This window comes from Pteropus alecto, unplaced genomic scaffold (assembly GCF_000325575.1).
Source record: "Pteropus alecto unplaced genomic scaffold, ASM32557v1 scaffold25, whole genome shotgun sequence".
NCBI classification, from domain to species: domain Eukaryota; kingdom Metazoa; phylum Chordata; class Mammalia; order Chiroptera; family Pteropodidae; genus Pteropus; species Pteropus alecto.
The window spans coordinates 17,314,590-17,332,091 of NW_006441955.1; positions in this window are offsets into that span (position 1 = coordinate 17,314,590).

Here is a 17,502-nt window from a genome sequence, read left to right on the forward strand (position 1 = left end):
TGGATACATTCACTTTTTTCAGGTTCATTCACTTTTTTTCAAAGCAGCCCCTCAGGTCTTCCCGGAGAACTGGTTTGCTTATTTTATAGAAAAGTCTTAGAATACTGCTAACATGTTTGATAATCAGGGAGTCTTCGTTGCGGATGGGTGCTTATCTTGGAGAAAGGCAGCAAGCTATGTTTGAAGGCAGGTTTTCCTCCTCTCTTGAAAGTTAACAGTTGGAAAACAGGCTGCTTTCAGCCTTGCCTGGAATCCAGGGTGAAGGAGAAATACAGAGAGCTGCAGAAGGGGTTCTGATGTTCTCCTGGCCCGAAGGTGATTTGATTCCACAGATCACCTGTCTGAGGGAGAGGCCCTCTTTATAGAGGAGAAAAGGGAGAAAAAGCCGGTGGTCAGGTGCTTGCTCCAGGTCACACAGTGAACGAACCTGGAGACCCCAGACATGTGTACTTATAGTCTGATACCCTCCATCAGCAGTCCTCAACCCTTTTGGCACCAGGGGCTAGTGCTCTTATGAGAATCTAACACCTGATGATGTGAAGTGGAGCTGAGGCGGTGATGGTAGCACTGGGGAGCAGCTGCAAATACAAATGAAGCTTCGCTGACTTGCCTTTCACTCACCTTGCTGCGTGGCCCAGTTCCTAACAGGCCACAGACAGGTACCAGGTGCCATGTACTGGTCTGGTCTGCAGCCCGGGGTTTGGGAACCCCTGCCCTACATTATAGCAAATGGAAATTTAAACAGTATTAAACAATTTTTAAAAATCTATAAATAAATAAGGAGAGAGAAGAGAAGGAAGAGACTGAATTGTTTGAACCTTCAATTTTAAATCGAGTTAACCTGAATAAAAGCTTATTTTTAAAAAAAGTGATAAAAATAGTGAATAACGACATTACCAGCGAACACTTATATATTATTTATTATTTGCTCGGCATCGTTCTGAGAATTTTATGTGTATAAGTTCATTTAATTCCCATAACAACTTCATGATCTGGGTTCTATTATTCTTATTTTTCAGATGAGGAAACTGAGACATGAGAGGTTAAGCAACTAGTTCTAGGTCACACAGTTAGTAAGCTGAAGAGTTAAGATAAAGGTTTAGTTAAATATTAAAGGAAGGCTGGGTCGTTATTGAATGCCTACTATGTGCTAGGCAACTTCTACCTTTGTCAGGGTGTACTTCTCTATCCCTTTAATTTGGTCCCATTCTCACTCATGGTAGAGACAGATCTTTCCACATTATTGCACATAAAAGCTATGCTAAGAGAGGAAATCAGGATCAGCAAGAGTGTCTCATTTTATTGCAGGAGCTCCACTCAGAAAGCACCTGGAACAGGGCTTGTACCAGGATCAGACAACCGAGGGACAGACCCTAGGCTTGGCTGGGACCCAGGGCAATGGATAGAAAAGAAAAATGGAGTAAAGAGAAACTAGAGAAGACAAACTCTGTATAGACTGGAAGACAACCTGTTGAGAACAATAGCCAACTAGTTTGAACATTCTCTGGATTCCCAGTGTGTTTGTGCCAAGCTCCAAGAAAACTGGGCTTTTTCTGGAAATAGTCAATATCCACATGCCCTTTCAGATGCTTTATTGCATAAAGACAATACTTTATCTCATTCAACAGTTAAATAGCCCTCTGAGCTATATATATTTTCGTTTGTACGAATAATAAGCTGAGATCTAGAAAGCTTGCCTAACATCAGCTAGTATAAGGCGGAGAGGGCTTGTGATCCTGGTCTGCACTTTTGAAACTGATGTACTTTCCATTACCTCAGATGCTAATTAAATATCCAGCCCAGCCTATAAATGTTTCCTTTGTTAGGTGAGTTAGGGTACTCCTTGCATAAATCTAAGTTCTTGGTCCCGTTTCTTCCCCTCAACCCCTCCTTCCAGAGGCTCAGGGCCCTGGTGCTGCCCTGGAGGAGGTTGTTAAAACCAAGACCTTGTTGGGAAGTCAGAGAGTGCAAATGACTGGCCGTGCTGGGGTGTATCAGTGGAAGAACACAGGAGTGTCAGTGGGCTCTCAGGGACCCTTTTCATCACCCAGGTGCTCAGTAACAGACTATCGATAACATCCCAAAATAGAAAGCATCAAACAGCTCAGGCCTTGGCTTTGAGTCGCCACCAACCCAGGTGGCCGGCACAGGAAGCATTAGCACATTTTGCTCTTCTAGGAATGAAAGAACCGCAACGCAACTGTGTCCTTGAATCTGTTAAACAAAAGTAACTAGAGGGAGGGGTCGAGAGAGAGGTACGAGTGGTGGTTTATGGGCAGGAGATGAGAGAAACCACACAGCTCATTTGCCCAGCACTAATGGATTTGAAGTGAGGAGCTTTGATGCCAAGGGGACGGCTCTCTTGAAATAAGAAGGACTGAGAACAAGAGAAGTCCATTAGTGTCATGTTTGTATTTCTCCTCCTCTGAAGCTGGATTCCAGGTGCATGGGGAGAAAAGACCAACAATTTCCATCCTCAAGAGCTTTGCCCATTAGTGTCAAATTATCCCAGGAGGGAGAAGGCAAAAGAAAAAAAAAGGCAGTGTAAACATGATTCAGAACCTTACTAGGAAGCCTCTCTCTGCCTGAGCCATAGCTCTGATGTCTTAGAAAGATGATTGCTTGATAATTGGTACAGGGGCTTGTTCCCCCACCCTCTATGCCTACAGGTTCTTGGCAAGAGACAGCTTACCTATCTATACAGGATCTGAATCAAGTCCCATTAAAAAGTCATCAAGAGTCATCAGCATTGAAATCAATATACCTTAGCTCTGAGACATCATTAATTTTGCCAAAACAAAATGGTTTCGATCTACAGAAATAAAAAATAACAAAATAAAATACCAAAAGTAAAATAATATCTAATATTTATAAGCACTTATTTTGGGCCGGGTAGTTTTAAGTACTTTATAAGCTCTAACTCATTTAACTCTTATAGTAGTGCCAAGAGGTAGAAACTCTTTATATCTCCATTTTCAATCAAGAACACCAAGGCCACGTTGAGCAAGTGTTTCATCGTCTATTATCACTTATCAAACTATTCCAACATTATTACTATTATCTCATGCTTTTTTTGCAGCCTGAATTTGAACAGGGCATAGCAGATAGCTCTACTCTTCTCTGAGAAGTCTAGAACCACAGTTGGAATGACTTGAATGTCTGGGGGCTGGCCAGGCATCTCTCTGCATGGCTTCTTCACATGGGTACCTTGCATTTTCTTATAGCATTGTGGCATCAGGGTAGTTGGACTTCTTCCATAGTTCCCCAGAGCTCCGAGAGCAAGTGTTCCAAGAGGTCTAAGCTCAAGCTACAAGGCTTCTTATGGCATAGTCTCAGAATCTCCAGAAGGTGATTTCTTCCACAGGCAAGTCATTAAGACTAGCCAAGATTCAAGGAGAAGGGAATAGAAGGGACATTGGAGAATTGAGAACCATGTAAAATCTGCCACAGTAAGTAATCAATCAAGTCATATAGCCAGTAAGTTGGAAAACGTCATTTTAATTTAGACACCCTTAACCATTATGCCAAATTTAGCAATCTGGAGATTGAATTTATATACCATTGAGACAAACCCAGTGGATGATGGATATCCTGACATTCATTTGTAATTCAGTTGTTTGGTACACAGATCACAGTTCCTTCTAAAGATGTAATGTTTCTTTCCTCTCCCCATTTCTTAAACATTTGTTAAACACCAACTTTGTGCCAGGCAGGGCCATAGGTGTTAGGGATACAAATCGAACAAACTACTGTCTCTGCTTTTAGGGGTCTCATGGGCTAACGAGATGGAGCAAACATCTGCTTAATTCCTGTTCAATGTGATTAGCACTGCATGATGGAAACTAATATGGAAACTGAAAAAAAAAACCCAAACACCTAATTCTACCTTAGGGGTCTGGGAAGGCTTTCCGAGTGAGATAAGATTTGATCATATCTTAGAGGATAAGAGGCTTTGCCAGGTGTTGTAGACTAAATATTTGTGTTTCTCCTCCACCGAAGAAATTCGTGTGTTGAAGCCCAAATCCCAATGTGACTATATTTGGAGATAGGGCTTTTACCAAAGTAATTGAGTTTAGATGAGGTCATGAGGGTAGACCCTTGATCAGGGAGGATTAGTATCCTTTTAAAAAGAGACAGCAGAGAGCTAGCTCTCTGGCCCTCCCTCCCACCGTCTTATCCCTATGAACCAGTGAAAGGCCGTGTGAAGACATAAGGAGAAGGCAGCCCTCTTCAAGCCAAGAAGAGAGTCCTCATCAGAAACTGAAGCAGTCAGACAAACGGGTCTTGAACTTCTAGAAACTGTGAGAAAATAAATTTGTGTTAAGCTGCTCAGTCTGTGGTATTTTGTTATGGCAGCCTGAGTGTATTAAGGCACCAGCTACAAAATTGAGGAAGGATGTTCCAAAGACAAGCAACAGCATACTGAAGTGAACAAAGACTTAAAAGCACAGAATTTTATGGGAACTGGCAATAATTCATCAGGCCTAAGATATAGGGTGTTTGTAGGGAGGCCATGGTGAATAGACCAGAAAGATGTCAAAATTTGGGTGCTTTGGTTCCTTGAATTTCTGAATTAACTAGCCGTGCAGGTGCCTGAACTCTGTATTTCTCTTTATGTGAGATAAATTTCCATATTCTTTGAACCACCATGACCTGCTCTTTGTGTTCAAAGGCATTGAATCATTTAAGATGACTTTTGGCTGCATGTTACAAAACTCCCAGAGTAATCATGGTTTAAACAATATTGAACTGTAATTCTCTCTTGATCTAAGATAGACATATATTCCATTGTGGAAAGGCCTGGGATCCCTTTTTCATGTTTCTACACCATTCTGAATAGATGACTTGGGGATCATGTTACAAGTATTAACTATCACGTCTATATTCCAACCAGAAAGATCAGAGGATAAAGATCACGTGGTTTGCCTTTTTAAGGACATAGAAATCACATTCAATACTTCTACTTGTATACATACCATTGGTCAAAACTTAATCACGTAGGCACACATATGTGGAGGCTTGAAAGCTTGTTTTTACTTTGGATGGATATGCTTCCAGATGACAATCTGCAGACTTAGTACTAAAGAAGAGGAGCAGAGATATTGAGGCATGTTTACCAATTTCTACCACCTAGCAACTTCCCCTATGAGGCTCAGTGAGGGAAAGTGGAAATGGACACCTGGAGGGGATCTTGTGGGTTACTGTGAGGATAATTCTGGTGTGACTGGACTTTTGCCATGATTTCTAACATGCTATCAGTTTCCTACTGGAACAATATATATTCTTTTCCAATGTTCCTAAGAAGACACCCCTGGATTTTTATAGAATTTTCATGTAGCTATCCTTGTAGAAAAGGAAGAGACATAAAATAGAATACTTTTTTTTTCAGTGAGATATATGTTCTTGCTGTTTAATAGTATTTTACAGTCTGTAAAATGCTTCTGTATCATATAGCCCACCTAGATAGAAAAAAACAAACAAACAAAAGCCATATTAAAGAGTTATTCTAATTTAAAGAGGAATTCTGATTTCATCTACTACAACCACTGGAATTTTTACTGCAATACTCAGGTAGAACACACCAAGTTCGGATATTTACAATAGATCTTAGAGAGCTTCCTAACTGAGGGCTGGAAGAATATGATTCAAGTACTGAATCTGTGCTGGAGACTGATAATCTATATACTTGTCAAAGCCTTATGGTAAGATAATTTATAAGCAACAAGAAGGTATGCTTATCAATGAGGTTCTGACAGTCACTTTCTTTTTTTCCTTCTCTCTAAGGAACTGGTAAACATCCTTAGATGGTGTATCAGCTTCCTGTACCATGAACTAGATGACTTAAACAATAGAAATTGAAGGTAGAAGTTTAAAATCAAGGAGTTGGTAGGGTTGGTTCCTTCTGGGAGTTATGAGAGAGAATCTGTTCCAGGACTCTCTCCTAGCTTCTGGCAGTATGCTGGCAGTCTTTGGCTTATAGATAGCATTCTCACTGTGTCTTTACATCATCTTCCTTCTATGTGTGTCTATCTTCTGTGTCTGGATTTCCTCTTCTATAAAGACACCAGTTATGTAGGATCATACAAGCACACACTAATAACCTCATGTTAACTTAATTACTTCTGTAAAGACCTTATTTCTAATCAAGGTCACATTCTGAGATACTGAGCGTTAGTGCCATTGTATTTTTTTTTGAGGGGGACACAAATTTAACCCATAATAGATGGGTATTGTTGAGGAGAGAGCTCCTATTTTGATGCAGTTTAAACTTGTGTTCTTCCAGATTCCTCTGATTTTCCTCTGGTGCCCCACACTCTTTTTCCCCCAAAGTTACTTGGTATATTTGTTAGGGATTTAGTTGTAATTGCTAATGTTATTAATCAGACTTCATGTTGAGTATTCCAATTTTATCATCAATATTGCTGAGGAGACTGGGTTCCCCCAGACCTGCTGCAAAATGCTGGTCACCTGCTTTACTTTTTGCTGTGGGAACGGTTGCAAGGTTTTTAAAAATCTTTGTTTCTTTCATTTCATCTCAACACACTCTGGATGCTGAATTTGTATACTGTATTTGCCTCCTCTACCCCATGCCCTCACTCCCCACCCCACATACATGTTAACTTTCTTTCTTAACTTGGTACAATGAAGGGGAACTTTTGGTGAGAAGAGTTATTTCCTGACTGGAATCTAATCTCCCTAAGCCATTGTGCTTTCTGTGTAACATCTTTCAAACAGACCCTCGGAAAGCCCAGGGGGCAGTTTCCACTTACTACTTCTCTCTCAACACAGTGTGCTCATATGCACCAGCCTTATTTTGGAAGACTCTGTGATGTTTCCTGCCACATACAACCTTCCTTGGCCCATCCACAGGCCCTCTAAGGAGAGTAGTGCTTGGCCTTTTTTTGAGCATAAGTGTCTACTGATTGGGCCATCATGGCCCCAAGTTAGTCTATCCTTGGTCCGTTTGGAGATAATCTTGTGTGGGGGCTTCTGTTTCATAGAGGCCGTGATGACTTTATAAATCACTCAGACTGGTTCATTTCAGGTTTCCATCTAGATTATACAGCATGTACCAACCAAACAGATGGATAGAAACAGAGCTGCAATGAGAAAGACTTTGAAAGATTCATCCAGTCCTCAGAGACCTCAAGTCCTAATGGCTTCTTGTTCCTGCTCCAAACAGTATAAAAAAAATTAAATTAAATTAAATTTTAAAAAAAGCCCTCCTTTTTAAAACATGGTTCTTGAAACCAAAACAAACAAACAAACAAACAAAAAACCTGACTAAAGGAACCATTATTCCTTTTTTTAAAAAAAAAAATTTGTTTCTCACAACAATCTCAGAGACTTTGAGACATTTGCCTAATGTCACACTGGTACTTAAACCTGATTCTTCTGATTATAAATGCCATATGCTTTCTACTTTAAGTGCTACATAACTATTAGTAAAAAAGAAAACATCCTGAGAAGCAAAGCACAGAGATGTTATTATCCTCTAGTGGGCTGTGGTGGTGCTGGGCATGGAATAACAGTAACAATTCTCACAGAGGTTTACATCCTTTTACCTTACTAATTTCATTGGATCTGCAGAGTAAATCTGTGTAGTAGAGCCATGAGAGGCAATTTTATCTTCAGTTTTAAATGTAGAAATTGAGCTTCTAGAAGTTAATGGACTTGACTAAGGCTACAAAGCCAGCAAATAGTAGTGGCAGTGATTAGGATTATGTCTTTGTTAATAACCAGCCCGTGTGTGGCACATATTTGACATATTTGACATTCACGAGTATTTTTAGGAAAGAGGAAAATAAGGGAAGGAACGAGAAGTAGGAAAGAGGAAGGAAGAGAAGGGAAGAAGGATCTTTTCATAACCTTAAGCTATGATCAGTGTCCAGTGAGCAAAGACTCAGTGCTGGTCACCATCTCTTCAACCAAGGGTACCTCCTAAGCCATGCTCAGCAGTCCGCAAGCTTATTTCTTGGAAGTTCTGTCTTGGGGATACCTAAGGCTTCAATAATTCTTGTACTCAGTGAGTCATCCTTTCCTCCATCTGTTTAAGTAACAACTCTAACCACAGCCATTGTTGCTGATTACATGCTGGAAATGACATAACAATGTTTTATTTAATGGTCTCCAATCATTTCCATCTGGTCCGTGGGTGGCTACACAGTCATTATTCATCAATGACGCTTTGCAAACACAAACACATATGTATGCATATAATAAAACCTCAATAATTTGCACTAATTGGAGGGAAGGCCTATCTGAATTAACAAAAAGTAAGAAATGCCGTTTTATTACTTTCAAGCTTATGATGTAATTAACCACCTAATGAGCATGTGGCATGGTGGAAAGAGCACTGTAATGGGAGTATTGTGAGCTGGACTTTGTTAAGCAGAGAGATAAGATAAACAGGAGATACGTAGTCTGGGTCACACCAGATGTAACACTAGAACATGTTGGCCACATTTCAGGATCTCACCCTTAGATTTGTAGTTTCAAAAAGGTGAAATTGTTGGCATTGCTAGAAAAGATCCACGCAGCAAGGCTAGATGACACTCCTACTCAACAAGTAAATGAATCATGCTGAACAAAATTGTGTGCGACCTAGAAATAAAGCTTAATGTTAATTTGTTAGTTTTGTTGTCTTTCAGGTAGACCAAATAAATATGTTAGTTGTTTAGTACATTAGTTCTCATTAGCACATTATCTCTCATGATAAACCAGTTTCGATTCATCAGGTTGGACTCTCTTGTAAATAACAGAAACTGCAATTCAAAATAGGTGAGATGAAGTGTACAGCTGAAACTTATTGGATTTTGTTAACTAATGTCACCATAAAAAAAAAATAATGAATTAATTAAAAAATAGGTGTCATGAATCAGGGGATTTGGTGATTTCTATAATTGGAAATCCAAAGTAGAGTGAGACTTGGAGTTGGATTGATTTAGGCACTTACCATATTATCAAGTTCTGGTTTTAGTATTTGTTTGCTCTAGTGGTGTGTGTGTGTGTGTGTGTGTGTGTGTGTGTGTGTGTGTGCGCGTGTGCGCGCGCACGCGTGCGCGTGCATGTGCATGCCCATGCTTACATGCCTTCTCTCTACCTTCTGTTATGTCAAGTTCACTCTAAGGCTGGTGGCAAAATGGCTGCATTAACTTCATGTCTGCATACCACATAGCCCAGAATGGAATAGGACTGAAAGAGAGAGTGAGAGAGAGAGAGTGAGAGAGGAGGGATGGTGGGAGGAAGACAAAGAGAGAGGAGAAGAAAAGAAAGGGGAGGAGAGAAGGAAAGGAGAGAGGAGGGCTGGAGATTGAGAAGGCAATGATATTATCATAAAATATATTATTCTTAGGTGCTTGGGAAGCACAGAATCAGAGAGGAAAGAATTCCCTGGGTGAAAATAGCAGCCACTATCATCCAGCTCATGGCATCACCTCTTTTGGACAGAGATGGAGACAACATGGCCAGTTCATGCTCTTTCATTGTCCTTTTCTAGTCTCCAAACAATCTAGGCCTCCCCTTCCATTGTCATCTTTATTTAGAAAAGTTACAATAAAAATCATTAGGCCACAGCTATTTACCCCCCATAAATTATATTCTAGCTACACATTCCTGAGACTTCATCCCAATTGTTTTGACTAGTCATTGAAAATATCAATGTTTATTAGGCTCTTAGCATGGTTGACTTTTTCCAATTTTATGGAAATCCCAGCTAGTTTTCCTCTCTTAGAGAGGATGCTAGTCAACAAGTTCTGGGGGACATTAAATCCATGTAGTAAGTACGTTCTGTGTGGCATCCACTGAAATATGTGTAAACTGAATGCAACATTATTATTTCATCTAATTCACAGAAGGTCTTATTCTTATTTAGAAAGATTAAGGATCTGGGCATCTAAAAGGTGAATTCATTGCTTCCCACATACACTCCATTTCTATGACAAGTAAAGTAGAGATTTTAGCTCTACCTCTGCCATTATCTATGTGTGTAGCCTTGGTTTCTTCATCTGTAAAATGACTAAGGAGGATTAAATGATCTTTGAGATTGTATCTAATTTCAAGATGTTATGCATCATGTATGAAACTACAGTCTTACTTATTGTGCTTTTCCTGAGGAGATAAACTCAGGTGTAATTATCAATGTGTAATATGCAAACAGACATAGCAAAGGGACTTGAAAACTTTTATTCCTTTTTACTGGTTAAATATTGCTCTTGAAAATATCCTGAAAAGCCAAAAGATAAGCTCCAGTCCCACTGTGGTGGAATATAGATGCCAGAATCAAGGTCCGACTTACCTTGGAAATATGCAGGATTTTCCTCCATTAAGATCAGTTCCTCTCTTCTTTTGATACCTCTTATGTCACTGATGGATCAAGGTAGATTCCTATAGCATCTGAATAGCACCTGAATAGTCACTGAGTTGACGTACAATTAATGAACTTTTATCACATATATGTTTGTCTAAAAAAAAAAGAGGTACAGGTATTCTCAATAGAAAAGAAAACTAAGCAAATTCACCCAGATGTGGTTAGATTTACACTTGTGTAGCAATGGCTGTTTCTGTTGTTGTTATTGTTTGTTTCTTTTCCTAGTACCTTCTACTTTGATCATCAGAAATAATGCAGGACAGTATCTACTGAACCTTGATGTCTCTTGTGCAGTGTAAGTAGAAGATAGTTCAAACATTTAGGGAAATTTTTAAAAATGCTACTTCCATGTGAGAACCAATTGGTTTAATTAAGAAAATGGTGCTCGATTTGCCTTCTCTATCAGTCTTCTCTGCTACAAAAATGATATAGCAGTGCAATAAGCATCAAAGTTGGAGTCAATCCAGGGTTGGAATCTCAGGTCTATTACTTACTAGTTGTGTGATCTTTCATCTTAGGTATTACTATTGTTCGTTTTCCGTCTTTACATGTTTCATATGGGTCTTTTCATAACCTTCGTTTCTTATGTGTATGCTTTCCTCTACCTTCTTGAACATACAGAGTATATTTATAGAAGCCATCTTAATATCCATGGTGATGAATTGTATCATCTATGGCATTTCCGTTTTTGTTTTAATTGACTGATCTTTTTTCCCCTTGACTTTTCGGTCATATTTTCCTGCTTCTTTAAATGCCTGTTAATTTTTTATTGGATGGCAAGACACTGTGAATTTTATGTTGTTGGGTGCAGATTTTTAAAAATCCTTTAACTATGTTTTAAATTTTTTCAGGGGAGATGCACTTGAGTTACTTAGAAACAAATTGATCTTTTTGACTTGCTTTTAATTTTCATTGGGCAGGTCCTAGACAGCCTTTAGTGTAGGGCTGATTTTTTACTCTGGCTGGCAGGAACATAAAATATTCCAACCCTGGGTGACCTTGGGGCAGTGCTCCTTTCTGATGGTTCTCTCCCTGCTTCAGTAGTTTCTCTATACACATGTACTCATTAGTACTCAGCTAAAGATGGAGGGGGAACCCTCTGCAGCTTTCTGGGATTCCCTTCTGTGTGGCTTCTTCTCTCTAGTACTCTGCCCAGACATTTTAGCTGCTCGGGCCTTCCAGAACTTCCGACTTTGTGTCTTCAAATGGCTGGGCTCTGTTTGATTCCTCCCTCTTCTGATAGAGCCTGGAAACTCTCTGCAGACAGTGAGCTGGGTCATCTTGGCATTCACCTCTTTGTTTATCTTCTTGTAGGGATCACTGTCCTGTTCTGCCTGCTTGCTGAATGTCTAAAACTATTGTTTCATAGATTTTTTTCAGTTCTTAATCATTTAGGTTGGAAGATAACTCTAACCCCTGTTCCTTGCACCATGACTGGAAGCAAAATTCCATGTCTTCTGCTCTATGAACCACTATCCACTGCTCAAGGAACTCCAAGCTCCATCGAGCCTAAGCAAGTCACATAACCTCCCAATCCTCAATTCCTTCAGCTGTAATGTGGAAATTACAGTAATATCTATAGTGTGGTTGTGAGAATTAAATAAAATAATCCCTACGATTTACTTTAATATATTGCTTGGCATACAGCAGCTAGTTATAAAATTCTAGCAATGATGATGATATTGATCTTCAGATCCAAGGCAGTATAAACATCTGTTTATACTGAATTCAAAACCATGAGTTTCCCTATGCCACACGTTTCATGTCTTTAAAATGACTGGAATCTATTTTTAGTACTGAGGCTGACCTGGGATTTATGAGGCTCTTCTCTCGGCTCTTTAAAGTAGTCCTTGGCAAACTATGACCCATGGGCCAAATCTGGCCCTATACTCGTTTTGTAAATAAAGTTTCAATGGAATACAGACATAGCCGTTTGTCTGTTTATTGTCTATGGCTGCTTTTGTTTTACAGTGCCAGCATTAAGGAGTTATGATGAAGATCATATGGCTCACAAAGCCTAAAATATTTACTATCTGGCCCTTTATAGAAAACATTTACTAACCCACTCTAAAGGTTGGGCCAGACAAGTCCAAAAGAAATGAGCAGATCCCATTCTTGTCCTTTGCTCAGGAGGATAAGGGTGGGGAAAGGGCTGCATATAACAAGCCATTCAAGGAGCTTTTCTGGAAGAGTTTGGAGTCCATGGGTGTCATCCTAGATCAAGCCTTCTGTGTGTCTTGATTGGTTCACCCTTCTCCATGACAAACTTTCACTTTTTGCTCCTGGCCAGGAAATCTTAGAGTACTAGGGAGTACTGAAATGTCACATACCAATTAAAGTTCACAACAAAATTTAAGAAATGAAGTGGGTTTGCACCTTTTATTTTGGCTTATTAAGAATATTTTTCATTTTTTAAAAGAAAGAACATTTGATCCCTAATGATAATTCCCATATGGGGTAAATTTAGATTTATGAAAAATTCATGAGAGTATCTTTCTTTTTCTCTTTTTATTGATGATCAGCTACCACTTTGCCCACAGACAGATGTTTGGTGATCACTGCTTTCTGTGTTCCATTTAGCTCCTGGTCCATCTTCCTCTGGAGGTCCCGACACTTTAGGACCTCCTAAAGTTCAGAGTCTGGCTCTGTGTTTCCCACACCCTTTCCTTTAAGTTTTCTTATTATACCTCTCACGGTTCTCTAGTTCCACATCAGTAATACTCATTAGACCGGTAACAATTGCTCAACATCTGTTTTACTCACTACTTCACAAGGAGTAACTTGATCACTGTCACATGCAGAGTAGCTTCTAGGTACCTTATATGTTTTTGGAATTGATTTGATTTTAATTCTGGGCTGAGTTTCCTTTGAAAACTTTCTCTTATTAAATGCCATCTAGTCAGGTAGCTGTGGCCTTTGCTGCCAATCACACCCCTCTCTCCTCATGTGAGCTTATGGACTAGAAGGGTCTGAAACTGTTCACTGACCCATCCCCATGGTGGAGGAGAATGAATGAGGGCTCCTGGGGAATCTCAAAGTGTAGATCTAAGCTCCCACCACATATGAGAAATTTCTTTGAAGTCTCATGTTTTAGCTTGAAAATTTGTATGAATGTTATATTCTACTCTATAATATAACCACTTGTTTAGTAAAAAAATTTTTTTAGTTATGTAATAGCATGAAAAAATGCTCAATATCACTAATCATTAGAAAAGTGCAAATCAGCCATTAAGTAAATGCAACAAGAACAATGAGATACCGCTTTACCATACCACCCATTAGAATAGCTATTATTAAAAGATAAAAAAGAAAACTACCAGAATGTAAAATGGTGCAGCAGCTGTGGAAAACCATATGGCATTTCCTCAAAATATTAAACATAGAGTACTATATGATTCAGCAATTCCACTTCTGGGTACATACCCAAAAGAAATGAAAGCAGGGACTTGAACGGACCTTTGTACATCAATGTTTACAGCATTTGCAAAAGCCAAAAGGTGAAAATAACTCAAATTTACATTGATGGATAAATGGATAAACAAAATGTGGTATATATACATACATTTATGTATATATAAAAGGGAATATTACTCAGCTATAAAAAGTAGGGGAATTCTGATACATGCTACAACATGGATAAACGTCAGTGACGTTATATTAAGTGAAATAAGAAATAAGCAAGACACAATGGAACAAATATTGTATGATTTCACTTATACAAGATGTCTAGAATAGTCGAATTCATAGAGACAGAAGGAGAATGAGGGTGTCTAGGGCATGGGGGGAGGGGAAGAGGAATGAGGAGTTATGATTTAATGGGTACAGAGTTTCCCTTTAGGATGATAAGTGGAGTCTGGAGATGGATGCTGGTGGATGGTTATGCAACAGCACAAACATACATGATGCCACAGAACCGTACTCCATGGCTAAAAAGGTTGATTTTATGTTATATATATTCTCCTATAATAAAAAAGTAATAATAGTAATAAAGATTTATTTTAGAAAATTAGAAACTACAGAGAGGCATAAAGAAGAAAATACCGATCATTTGAATTTTCATCACTAGAGAGAAACTCTGAGTTTGATATATATTGATCTTGTCTTTTTGGTGCACATGTACAAATTTTTAATCATGTTCTGTATTTTTATAATTAGGGATAGGAATTCACGTTGTTGAGAACTCTATGTGCCACTTCCACTTACTCTATTTCATTCCATCTTCAGAAAAATCCTGTGAAATGGATAGGTTTATAGCTTCAATTTGTAGATAAGGAAACTTAGAAAATTTTCTTGGGTTCATGTAAATGGCAAGAAGAGGCTTTAAAGCGAGTCTGCATGCTCATGAAGCCCATGTTCTTTTCAGGATTCTACATGGCCTGTAGCTCTGGGGGGCAGAAGTAGGAGTTCAGAGACCTGGTTTATACTCATTTGATAAAGGAGGAAACAGAAGATTGAAGAAATTGAAGTGAGCTGCCCACACATTTGGACATTTCAAGTCCAGATCCCAAATTTTCACAAGTATTTTATGAGATGTTAAATGTAGCTCCTAAGAAAGGCAGCTTTTTCAGATTCTCTCTTAGGGGACACAGGCCTGTGTTGGCTTGCGTCACCTGTAGCTCTTTACGGAGGCATGTACCATGTGGCAGACAGGCTGGAGAAATGTCAGCTGTCCCTCGGAATCCTAGTTCCTCCTTCAAGCTTGAAGCAAATCAAACTATCTCCTTTGCACAGAAGTGCTGGAGACTTTTGCTTCTCTTTCTCCTTTTATGATCTGGTAAAGCTACATTCCAAAGCTTAGGCTGCTGCCAGGCTAGAGTGTCTGTTTGTTTTGGTCCAGTCTCTAAGGCAAGTCTTTCCTTGAGATAGATATGGAGGTGGAGACAGGGAGTGGCCAAGCAACCATGTGGCAATCCTGCCAGCTAGTGGCCACACAAAGTATGGGCCTAAACCCAGGACACTGCAGCCTAGGGACTAACTACTCATTGACTCAGAGTCAGAGGGCATAGACTTCACCTCTTTGCTTTACATTTGATGAGAAGGAAGGAGTGAGGCCTAGAGATAAGAAATGATGTGTCAAAGGTGTTGATAAAGTTGGGATTAAAACCTGGTCTCTCTTGGATCTCAACTCATCTGAGACATTTATTAAACATTTTCAACAACGATGACATACAGGCTACCATGTGCAAGATTATTTCTATTTCTCACAGCAATTCTCCAGTGAAGATTTTTTTAATGCCTATTTTATTAATCATAAACTGAGACAAGAGAGATTACTTGTCTAAGGCTATACAGCTATTTGGTAGTAAAGTTAGGATCCAGCAATGAGTTGTGTTCTCTGAGGCCAAAGTATCAAACCCTCACACTGCATTAGTAGATGCAAATTATTTTATTCTCTGTCACAGTTTCTTCTAAATACTAGATAGAAAATAAATGTTTTTTTGATAAATATATACATTAAAATGACGATTATTTTGACCACAACTAAAACCAGCATAAGTTAAAAAAATAAAAGCTATCGTGGAAGAAGTGATGCTGGAGATAGACCTTGAAGGGCTGACAGGGTTTCAGAAGGCAAGTGGTCTGGTAATAAAAAGCTATATGAGCAAAAGTTTAGAAAATGACAAATAACCCATTTTGGCTAGAATCAGAAATATAGACTATTTCTTGGGGAGCTATGAGATATGAGCTAGTTTGGTACCTGATTGCAAAGGACTTGGGAGAGAAGTATGTTTCTTTTCCTTGAGCAATTGGAAATGATGGAAAGTTTTGGTGAAGAGAAACATGGAGTAGTGAAGCTACACTTTAGGAAGATTTTTCTTTGACAGCTGCATCTAAGACAGATTATAAAGAGGCACAATCCAAAAGAAGAAGCAATAAGAGAGGAAAGGATGAGTAATATGTCATGTGAAGATAGGTGCTAATAAATATGCACGTTTATGGAAAGGGAGAGCCAGAACATGGGATATCCTGTTTGTTAACCATAATAAAAATACCAAAGTTTTAAAAATATGGCTTCATTGACAGTATATGTACAATTGACAAAAATATCAATTGCACATGTAAAATTATTACTTAAAAAATTTAGGCATGATGAAAGTGATGATGGAGATCATCGAGAAATAAGGGCCTCCACCCCAAGCTACCCTTTGATGCTGCCACTTACTATAATCGACTACCTATAACTTATGTCATTCTTTTAACCCCCTCTCTCTAGAACTGTGATCCTTTATAGTTTCCTGGGATTTTACTAATTCCAATCATTGAGGGCGAGAGAAGAAAGGGGAAGAGAAAAGACTGGAGTTCCCTGGAGAAACCAATTTATGGGGAAGTAATAGACTCACCACAGAGATCTTGGAAAATGGCTGGAATGAGGTGAGGTTTGACAGTCATTGAGTTCCAACTTGCCAAAGCTGCACTCTACAAAATCTGCCCCATGTAATCTTCATGGCAGCCTTCCAAAATATGTATGTATTATTCCCCTGTTTAAAGATGAGGAAACTAAGACTCAGAGAGGTGAGATAATTTTCTTGATATCACAAGTATATAGGAGAACTAAGATTAAATTCAGGTCTGGTGCGCTCCAAATCCTGTGTTCTTTTATTGTGATCGAGAAATGAGAGCAAGGAAGTAGGGAGAAAGAAAGAAGATAAAGATAAATCCAATTTTTAAAGATTGAATAAGATTAAAAGAATGGGACTAAGGCAGGAGGATGAATTGGCTTGTTGCAGAAAAATTCAGTTTTGGACATAATTGACTTCGAGTTGATACTGTCCAAACGGGATATCAAGTAGATAGTTGTCAATGTGAAAATGGGGTTTGGAAGGTCTGGAGCGAGAGGTAGATTTGGGCATTATCTGAGAAGATATTGATGAGCAGGGCATAGAACATGGTTCTTAATCTTTTGATGGAACCAGATACTCTGTCTGTTTATCTATTTAGAATAATTAACATGTGCTCGTGGTATGGCTCACACAGTGAAAAGTAAGCCTCTTTTCTTTGACTTTGGTTCAGCCAAAGTCAAAGAGTACAACCATTTTAATTTGTAAAGGTTGCTCAAGGTACACTATGCATAATAAACACATGGAAGTTGGGGAAGAAAGATGAAGGGTGAGGAAGAAAGAAGTGAAGAAAGA